At 36.0% G+C, this 11,238-nt stretch overlaps 1 pseudogene; it reads right to left on the bottom strand.

The window, feature by feature from the left end:
* Positions 1-402: 402 nt before the first annotated feature.
* LOC131832117 (ADP/ATP translocase 2-like) lies at positions 403-3,030 on the bottom strand (annotated as a pseudogene).
* Positions 3,031-11,238: the final 8,208 nt, after the last annotated feature.

Genomic DNA, 11,238 nt, shown 5'->3' with positions numbered 1-11,238 from the left:
CATGGGGTTCCCAGCTCAACAGGGAGTCTGCTTCGCCCTCTGCCTCTCCCCACTCTCCTGTAGTCTCTCATTCTCTCTCTCTCAAATAAATAAATCTTAAAAAAAAAAAAAAAAGAAACACATGCTCAAAAGAACAGATTTTAGGTCATTTCCTTTTTAAAATATATTTCAGATTTTTTTTTCTTCAAATTTATCAGGAGTGACTGAAATAAAAAAAATATAATTGAGTCCCATCTCAATGGAAATAGCTTTAAGGACAACTGGTCAGATGAATATTATTGCTTCCCATTTTCAAGCAGTAAATAGTTACCATTGATAAATAGACAGCTAGCTGTCTGTCAGGAATGCTTAAGATATATTATATAATACAACATGACTGTTGGGGGGGCATTAGGAAATAACTTATGTGAAATTCTTAATTTCGTTATACAAGGTGAGCACAAAGGCACCACTTGTGCCCCTGAGGACATTGGACCTTGTACCTTTGAAAAAAGCTCTGGCTCCTTCATCATGAGCAGTCTTCCTCCAGCAGTCAAGCATGTCAGTTCCTTTGTCTCCTCGCTGCATCATCATTTGACAGTGAACAGTGTCAAAGGGATAGGAAGTCAACCATACAACCACTGTGACAAATTTTACAATCATCCAGCTGATAAAGATATGTGTATTCTTGGGATCTGGAAGCACTCCCTTTGCAGTGTCATGGATACCCAAGGAGGCAGCTTGGTAGATAAGGCCGTTAAAGCCTTGGTGCAGGCCCTTAATCCCATCACATTTACAGATTTCAATCAGGTAGTCATCTGAGAATCCCTTTCAGCCCCAGCTTTGCCCACATCAGCTGGTAGACTGGTACGGGCAAAATTAAGAGGATACACAAAACACAAGTGTGTGGCCCCAGCAATACCACCTGATGTCAGATTTCCTGTGAATTACCGCCAAACCCTTGTTCTCTTGTCCACACCATCCAGGAAGATCTGCTTAATTTATCTTTGAAGGCAACGTTGAGAGCTTGGGTGGAGAAGTATCTAATGACATTGACCAGGTTACCATGCTAGAAGGACAAGGCTTCCTGCTCCTTGGGGTTGTGCACCATGCCATCCATAATGCTCTTGTATTGCTTATCTGCAGTGACTGTGGGAATGCTACACCTGTAGCAGCAGCCTGACCCACTGGAAGGATGCTACCATGGACCTGGAGATGGGCAGGACCACTCTACCTGCTAGGAAGTCCTTGGTGAAGTTCAAGGTCCCTGGCGTCTGTCACACTGAAAGGAAAAAGGAGGTGGGCAACTCAGGTACTGTGATAGACACCAGCTGGGACTCCAGGAATCAGCTTCTAATTCTGATATCTAGTATTTTCATTTTCAATAATATCAACATATGTTTTATTTTTTTCCATTATGATTTCCAAACATTTGTATTTTTTAGTTACTTTTGTTATTGATTTCTAGTAAAAGTTGATTATGGGCAGAAAGTAAACTTTTCAATTCTTTGAAATATTTTGAGACTTGATTTATAGACCAGTACACAGTCAATTTTGTTTTGTTTTTGAAATTTTTATTTATTTATTTTAAAGAGAGGGCATGAGTGGGAGGAGGGGCAGAGGGGAAGGGAGAGGGAGAGAGAATCTCAAGCAAACTCAGCACAGAGCCCTGGCACCTAACACCCTTCCATCATACAACACTGACCTCATGACCTCAGCAGAAACCACACTTAACTGACTGAGCCACCCAGGCACCCCCACAGTCGATTTAAAAAAAAAGATTTCATATGTGCTTGCCCAGTAGATGCATTCTGCAGTTAGTTATTTCATTATCATGGTTCTACAAATATTCTGCTTTCCCCCAGTTCTTCCATTTATATCTAGAGTGAAATATTAAAAGCTTCCACTGTCATCATAGATTTTTCATTTATCCTTATACTTATGTCAATATTTGCTTTTTAATATTCAAGGCTAGTTATCAGATTTAAGAAATTAAAATGTTTATGTGGTCCTGGCAAATTGAACTCTTATTATTATGAAGTGATCCTCTTGATTTCTAATAATGCCTTTGCCTTAATTCTGATGTCTACTGATACTAATATATCCAAGCCAGCAATCTGTTGTTCTTTGTATAATTATTTTTTTCTAGCATTTAACTTACAAATCTATATCCTTTATGTCTAAATTATTGTTTAAATATTTTCCATAAACAATAAGGATTTACAAAATGCAACTGATAATTTTTTTAAAAAATAGAATATTGACTTTTTATATTTAAAGTAATTTTTGATATTAGACTTTATAGTTTTTTTATCACAACATGTTTTCATTTGTTCTGTTTCTTATTTTTTCCGCCCTTTTTAAAAAACCATTGCATTTTTTACCCCTGCTGGATTAGTTTAAATTTATACAATCAATTTCTCTTTAGTTGTTATTACAGATATTACCATATGCTCCCACGACTTATCAGAGCCTTAGGCTGATAAATTGTTTTACTCTTCCCAAATAATATAAGGACAATAGAGCAGTTTAACTCCCATTAAACCCCACCAGCCATGGTTGTACTGCATTTACTATACTCTTTCTCTCTCACAGATTGTTTTCCTGCCTGAAAAACTTTCTTTGATATGTTGTTAAGGTTAGAGCTGCTGGGGGTAAATTCACCCAGTTGTTTTGTTTGTTTGTTTGTTTGTTTTTGCTTTTGTTTTCCAATCTCAAATTGTCTTTGTCTATCCTCAGCCTTGGAAAGTATTTTCCCCAGGTACTGAATTTTAGGTTGGTGAGCTATTTTCTCTCAGTCCTTTCAGAGAAAATTTTATTACATTTGGTTTCTATTTTTGCTCTTGAGAAGTCAGCTAAACATCTAATTGCTCCTTTTTTGGAGGTAATCTATCCCCCCCCCAGTAATTGTTTCTACCATTTTGTTTTGTCTTTTATTTTCCCCCCTGGTAGTTATTATGTGGTATGGTATGTGTAGATTTCTTTTCATTTACCTGCTGGAGATACAATAGACTTCTCTTCCATAATTTCACCAAAAATTTCATACCACATCGTATTCTCCAAGATCCTAATTAAATCCTTGTTACAACTTTTATCTTTATCCTGTATTTTCTCTTTATTTCTTACTCTTTTGATGCTTTGTAGCTTCATTTATTTAATTTCTCATTTTTTCCCTTAAATTAACTGTCTTTTCAGTTGTCTCAGTCTATTGACTGTAGCATTTATCATACTATTCTAGAAATTCTATTTGATTTTTTTCAAATCCATTCAATCATTTTATATAATTTTTAGCTTCTTGCTTAAATATTCAAGTCCAACACTCCTATTTTTTTATTTATTTATTTGTCAGAAAGAGAGAGAGAGAGAGCACAAGCAGGGGAGGCTGTAGACAGTGAGAAGCAGGCTCCCTGCTGAGCAAAGAGCCTGATGCTGGACTTGATCCCAGGACCCCGGGTTTATGACCCAAGTCAAAGGCAGATGCTTAACTGACTGAGCCATTCAGGCATCCCTTTGCTTATTTTTTAAAAAAAATATATGTTTATATATTTGACAGAGAAATAGAAAGAGAGACAGTAAGCATGGGTGAAGGGATGGAGAGAGGGAAAAGGAGAGAATCCTCCAACTGACTCTCCGCTGAGCACAAAGCCCTATATGGGGCTCGATCTCAGGACCCTGAGATCCTGACCTGAGTTGAAATCAAGAGTTGGACCCTTAACTGACTGAGCCACCCAGGTGCCCCCCTCTTTATTTTTAAACATCGCAGGCATGGCTGTTTTACAATTTAGTTACAAGTAACTCCAGTGTTCATAGTTTTTCTGTCTCTGTGTCTGCCCCCCAATCTCTCTGCTTATTTGGGGAAAACATATATATATGTTTATATATATATAAATAAAATATATATAAAATAAATTTATATATATATATAAAATAAATTTTTTGATTATAAGATATTGTTTTCTTCCTTCAAGAATTATTCTAGACACACAAGGATGCTAGTAAGTCAGTTTTTCCTTCATCTGAATTCAGATTCAAGGTTTTGTGGTCTACCCAGATGATTTGAATATTAGGTATAGTAGGGATAATTTAATTCCAGTTAATCTTACTTCTGGGGTATAACCATTTTAGTAGTTGATAGCCGTGGTGGGAATGATTTAGTAGTTCCCCAACTAGAGACCAAGTAGATCAAGGTTTTTGATCTCCTAATCCTGTGAGGCTGTAAAATTTTTAGCCCAGCTTCCTGATTTCATCTTCTGGAAAGGAAAATGACCTTGGAACAAAGGCAGCCTGAATGTAGGTCTAACTCTTTTCTCTGAATTCCAAAGCATCTGGTTTTACTCAACCTGCTAATTCTTACCAACTTATTCTTATCTAGTAAAACTAAGAATTTTGTTTTTAATTTGTCTCACTTGTGAAGTTGCTTTCAGCAGGAAGGTTGGTCACAATTACCTAGATGCTCATTATTGAAAGTGGAATTATTTTGGACATTTTAGTTTTTCCTTTTGTGAAGTGATCAGGCATTACAGTGACTCATTGATTTATAGGGATCTTAGACACCGTTTGTATCCTTGCAAGGACCCAGGTCCTTAACTTCCGCTTCCATAGGCCAGTGAAATTTATCACAGGAAAACCATTGAACCATTGAATCAAGATCAGAGTCAATAGCCCCTAAGACTATAATGGTATCTCTTAGTAAATTTGTCTGTTTTTTCATATTCCTTCTCTACTTATTCACAAAGGGAATCCTTCCTGCTTTTCCTTTCTTCCTATACCTATCCCTCCCTTTTTCCATCCTTCCCTCCATCCTTTCTCTCTCCTTCCTTTTTTCCTTCCTTTTCTCCTTTCAAATAATTCATACTCTAGGGAAGTATTCTTCACAGACCAAAATATCTAGACACTTGAGTAGTACAACACTTACAGGAGAAAGGTAGCAAATTTTTAGATTCTTATATCATGGAAGATGAATTTTTGGAATAGGGTATGGGTGACGCCATTTAGTTAGAAGGGTGATCTTTCTTTTAAGTCTTTTATTTTAATTTATTTTATTTTTTTGCAGTTTAGTTTCACTGCTTAGTATTTGTGCTCTGTGATGGAATGCTAGAGAACAGCATGTATAGGAATGAAGTCATAATCAGTTTGATTAAGGTGAATGGTCACTAAGTTATGGCTAAATATCATGATTGCCATTGTTTTCATGAAATATATGTGGAGGTGATACAAATAGTTACTATATGAAATGTTCATATACTAGAAACTCTGGTAGAGAGATGGTACACCCTATTTTAATCATTAGATGTAAATGTCATCTGTTAAAATAGGGATCCTGAAGTTCAGAAGTTTAAGTGACTTGTTTAGGTCCAAATTAAGAATGGAGTGTTTCACTTCTCAACCTGGCCAAAGCAATCCTTAAGGAAAGCTTACTATTATCTCAGGCTAAAAATTCAGTGTTTGAGTGGTGAAAGTACTATTCTACTGTTATCTGGTAGTGATGGGAGATAGAGGAAAATAGAAAGGCTCAGTCAAAAGTGCTAATAAAACAAATGACTAGAAGTGCATACAGTTAGACCAGTCAAATTGGCTAAAATTAACAAGTCAGGAATAACAGATGCTGGCGAGGATGCGGAGAAAGGGGAACCCTCCTACCTGTTGGTGGGAATGCAAGCTGGTGCAACCACTCTGGAAAACAGCATGGAGGTTCCTCAAAAAGTTGAAAATAGAGCTACCCTATGACCCAGCAATTGCAGTACTGGGTATTTACCCTAAAGATACAAATGTAGTGATCCAAAGGGGTTCATGCACCCGAATGTTTATAGCAGCAATGTCCACAATAGCCAAACTATGGAAAGAACCCAGATATCCATCAACAGATGAATGGATAAAGAAGATGTGGTATATATATATACAATGGACTACTAAGCAGCCATCAAAAGAAATGAAATCTTGCCATTTGCGACGACGTGGATGGAACTAGAGGGTATTATGCTTAGCGAAATAAGTCAACTGGAGAAAGACAACTGTCATATGATCTCCCTGACATGAGGAAGTGGAGATGCAACATGGGGAGTTTGGGGGGTAGGAAAAGAATAAATGAAACAAGATGGGATCAAGAAGGAGACAAACCATAAGAGACTCTTTATGTCACAGAACAAACTGAGGGTTGCTGGATGTGGGGAAGCAGAGGTGGTGGGGTTACAGACATTGGGGAGGGTATGTGCTATGGTGAGTGCTCTGAAGTATGTAAACCTGGCAATTCACAGTCCTGTACCCCTGGGGCTGATAATACATTATATGTTTATAAAAAATAAAAAAAATAAATAAATTAAAAAAAAGAAGTGCATACAGTTAGAATTGGTCTATAAATGTATTCCTTATTTATTGCTCAAACTTCTGTCTCATCTGTGACCATATGTTCCATTTTTGTGCATTTTGTCACTCTTCTAAACTTACCTTCAATACTGTTTCACCTGCATCTATACCAGATTGAAGTTTTCTTGGCCCTGCATCCAACTATAGACAAGCAGACATTTCTAGTTTGTTTATGCAACTGAGAACTGTCCTTACTTGGGGCTCAACAATGGCAGTAGGTGTGAGGGGACAGTACCAACAAACAATAGAAGAAATCAGAGTAGTCTTGGGTAATAACTTTCCATCCTTTCCCCCTCTGGCTACTATAAGTTATGGTTGACCTTAGGAGCTAAGATGTGTTCTCATCTATCTTAATTCTCCTTGACAGTATAATATGTGTCTCTCTAGGCTCTATAGTACTTACATTACTGAAAGTTGATTTCATGCCAGAAGGTAAATATAGTGAACAAAACTAAAGTGTTATTAGTTTCATATATTTTATTTAAAGAAATGCAATTATAATTCTTGGTGCCACCAAAATAAGTTTGCAAAGTTTAAGCTTGCCTGTGTAAACTTAGACTTTTTGTTTTTTTTGTTTTTTTTAAGATTTCTAGATGCAATTGCAATGGTTGTCTCAAGGAGGGCGGGTGTTATAATAATATATTGGAGTCCACTCTCGGCTGTCTGTAATTATTGTATAACTTATTATTACAAATTAGTGTTAGTAGGCATGGTTTTCATGATTTAGCCCTATGAAATTAAGCATTTATTTTGAAGCTTACGTCTCAATCACACTGTCATCTCTAACAACATTTATGTGAAAAGAAAACAATATAAGGTAAGGACAGGGCAATATTTATCTTATACATTCATAAGTTTTACAAAGAAATCTCTGAAGACTCCATCCTTGTAACTGTATCCCAGAAACAATCTTACTCTGTCATTCTGCAGGTTTATTTGTTCTGCAACTTCATAATTCAAGGAAAGACAACTTCTTTGTAAACATCCTGTAGCAGTTGATGTTTTAGGGAACAATAAACCTAAATCTAACATATTGATTTATTTTAGCTCCAGGAAGATATTAAATATTTTTATAACAATCTGCCTTTCTTTGGAATTTAGTCTTTGGTTATATGATACCCCAACAGTTACATTAATAGCTGCTAAAATGTGATTATATTAAGCTCTTTGTATCAAATTTTGGGGTGCCCTACAGTTTTACTATTATTTCTATTTTTATGCATACAAGGAAGTATACTCTCAAGCAAACCAAATTCCTAATTTCATTACTGGTGTTGTTTTTAAACTTTCCAGGGAAAATGCTCCTACCATCTAAGTAGGAGGTGTTCATCTTAGCCCAAGCTGTGAAATCAATTGATAACTTTTATTAATTATAATATAGTTTGTTCTAATAAATCTCACATGGCAGGAGCCTTAAAATCTATGACTAAGAATTTGTATTTATATTCCCAATAGGGATGGAAATTCTTCCCAACTCCTATTCCAAGAGTCATTCAGAACCAGCATTTGAAAGAGCTGAGTAAAGTCATCTTCATCTTTACTGACATAATGGACTAAATCTACCTAGTATATACAATGTATTTGGATTTCTGAGGAATTATTTTGCTTTGCTTTGGATTTAAGACTTCTAATTTAAATAGATGGTAACTACAGAAAAAAAAAAGTGGAAATCCCATCCTCATAATCTGGTTTTAACATCCAGTAACTTCTGGACACAACTCTAACTTTACCACCAAGAAAAAGGAAGAAAGAGAGAGAAAATATGAGTATATTCTGTATATTACTGTGATTTGTGCTGATTATATGCATATGAATGTAATCAAAATATAGGTATGAGTGTGTGTGTGTTTTAAATGAACTAAAGGTTGCATTACTTTGTTTCAGTAAAGAGACTGAATTTGGAACAGCAATTGCAAGAGGCTTCTGTTCCTCCCCTTGGCCCAAGAGGCAAATGAAATGCAGGACATAATAGGTATTTCCACCTATACACCTATCCATTCTGATGTAGCCCTAATCTTTCCAATTCTCCCAGAAAGGGAGTATTGCTTTTTCTTTATGACTTTGACTAGAAATGTGGTTTTAGAAGCTTTCACCTGGCTTTTTCTTTTAAAATAACCTTTACTTCATGGGTTATGAAACCAATGTCATGATATTGCCTGCCTTCTAAGATCACTATAAGAACATCCCAAGTCAAACTCTACTTATTATTTGGCCCTCTTAAGTTCCCAATTTCATTGCTAAATCACCATATTATCCTATGTGGTTAGAAATTAGTTGTTACTTTAGAGCCTGGTGGTAGATAGAATAATGATTCCCCCAAAGGTATGTATATCTTACTCTCTGGAACCTGTGGGTGTGTTACAGAATGAGGGTTGTAGATGGAATAAAGATTATAATTAACTAACTTTGGAATGGGAGGATTCTAGTGGGATATTCAGGTAGGTCCGATATACTCCCAAAGCTCGTTATAATGGACAAGATGCACATGATTGTGTCAAAGTGTGATATGAAAAAATCTTGACCAGTAATTATTGGCTTTGAAGACAGAAGTGGGCCAGGAACAAGAAACATGGACAGCTTTTAGAAGCTGGAAAAGGAAAAAAAAAATTAGATTCTCCCCAAGAGCCTTCAGAAAGGAAGGAAGTTTTGCTGACATTTTCATTTTAGCCCAGAAAGACCCATTTTGAACTTAGGACTTTTGGAACCATAATTTTGTGTGTGTGAGTGTATACTGTACATTCATGTATTTGTTATAGCAGCATTAGAGAACTAATTCTGAGACAATGTCAAATAAATCTTGAAAAAATCTGGACATTTCTCTTTCCTTAATGTATAATCACCTTGGTTGATAGCAGCACGTTCCTAAAGCCATAACGTTTCAACATATGAATTTGGTTGTGATCTCTCCTCTTTCATTCATGATTTTATTAATTTGGGTTCTTTCTCTTTTCTTTTTGATAAGTCTGGCCAGGGGTTTATCAATCTATTAATTCTTTCAAAGAACCAGCTTCCAGTTTCATTGATTTGTTCTTTTTTTTTTTTTTAAGATTTTATTTATTTATTTGAGAGAGAGAATGAGAGTTAGAGCATGAGAAGGGGGAAGGTCAGAGAGAGAAGCAGTTTCCCCATGGAGTTGGGAGCCTGTTATGGGACTCGATCCCGGGACTCTGGGATCATGACCTGAGCTGAAGGCAGTTGCTCAACCAATTGAGCCACCCAGGTGCCCTCGTTGATTTGTTCTGCTGTTCTTTTGGTTTCTATTTCATTGATTTCTGCTCTGATCTTTATGATTTCTCTTCTCCTGATGGGTTTAGGCATTCTTTGCTATTCTTTCTCCAGTTCCTTTAGGTGTAGGGTTAGGTTGTATTTGAGACCTTTCTTGTTTCTTGAGGAAAGGCTTGTATCACTATATACTTTCCTCTCAGGACTTTTGATTTTGAACCAATGCATTTTAACTTTTACTTGTTTCCATGAATTTTTTCAATTCTTTTTTGATTTCCTGGTTGATCCATTCATTCTTTAGTAGGATGCTCTTTAGCTTCCATGTATTTGAGTTCTTTCCAACTTTCCTCTTGTGATTGAGTTCTAGCTTCAGAGAACTATGGTCTGAAAATATGTAGGGAATGATCCCATTTTTTTGGTACCAGTTGAGACCTGATTTATGATCCAGGATGTGATCCATTCTGGAGAATGTTTCATGTGCATAGAGAAGAACGTGTATTCTGTTGCTTTTGGATGGAATGCTCTGAATATATCTGTGATGTCTATCTGGTCCAGTGGGTCATTTAAAGCCTTTATTGGCTTAGATGATCTGTCCATTTTGGTGCGGGGATACTAAAGCCCCTTACTATTATTGTATTATCGTTGATGTGTTTCTTTGATTTTGTTATTAACTGGTTTATATAATTGGTTTCTCCCATGTTAGGGGCATAGATATTTAAAATTGTTAGATCTTCTTTTTGGACAAAATTTTAAGTATGATATTGTGTCCTTCCTCATCTCTTATTATAGTCTTTGGCTTAAAAATATAATTTATTTGATATAAGGATTGCCACCCCAGCTTTCTTTTGATGTCCATTAGCATGGTAAATGGTTTTCCACCCCCTCACTTTAAATCTGGTAGTGACTCTGGGTCTAAAATGAGTTTCTTGTAGACAGCACATTGATGGACCTTGTGTTTTTGTTGTTGTTGTTTGTTTGTTTGTTTTGTTCATTCTGATACCCTGTGTCTTTTGATTGGACATTTAGCCCATTTACATTCAGAGTAACTATTGAGAGATATGAATTTAGTGCCATTGTATTGCCTGTATAGTCACTGCTACTGTATATTGTCTCTGTTCCTTCGTGGTCTGTTAATTTTAGTATCTCTCTTTGCTTAGAGGACCACTTTCAATATTTTCTATAGGGTTGTTTGGTGTTTGCGATTTTTTTTTTTTTTTTTTTTTTTTTTGTCCTGGAAGCTTTTTATCACTTATTCTATTTTCAATAACAGCCTAGCTGGGTATTGTATTCTTGGCTGCATATTTTTCTCATTTAGTGCTCTGAATGTATCATGCCAGTCCATTCTGGCCTGCCAGGTCTTTGTGGATAGGTCTACTGCCAATCTAATATTTCTACCATTGTATGTTACAGACCTCTTGTCCCAAGCTGCTTTCATGATTTTTCCTTTGTCACTCATTTATCCTAGCAGTAAGAGCCTCCATTTTTTATTGCACTTCATTAATAGCATTTTTTATTTCAACTTGGTTAGTTTTTAGTTCTTTTATTTCCCCAGAAAGCGATTTATTTCTCCAGAAAAGGATTCTCTAGTATCTTCTATGCTTGTTTCAAGCCCAGCTAGCATCTTGATAAATGTCATTCTGAACTCTGAGATCATACTAACGTCTGTATTGATTA

The sequence above is a fragment of the Mustela lutreola genome, chromosome 1 (genome assembly GCF_030435805.1).
Source record: "Mustela lutreola isolate mMusLut2 chromosome 1, mMusLut2.pri, whole genome shotgun sequence".
Taxonomy (NCBI): domain Eukaryota; kingdom Metazoa; phylum Chordata; class Mammalia; order Carnivora; family Mustelidae; genus Mustela; species Mustela lutreola.
The sequence above is the reverse complement of the archived record's forward strand: the minus strand, read 5'-3'. Positions and strand labels throughout refer to the sequence as shown.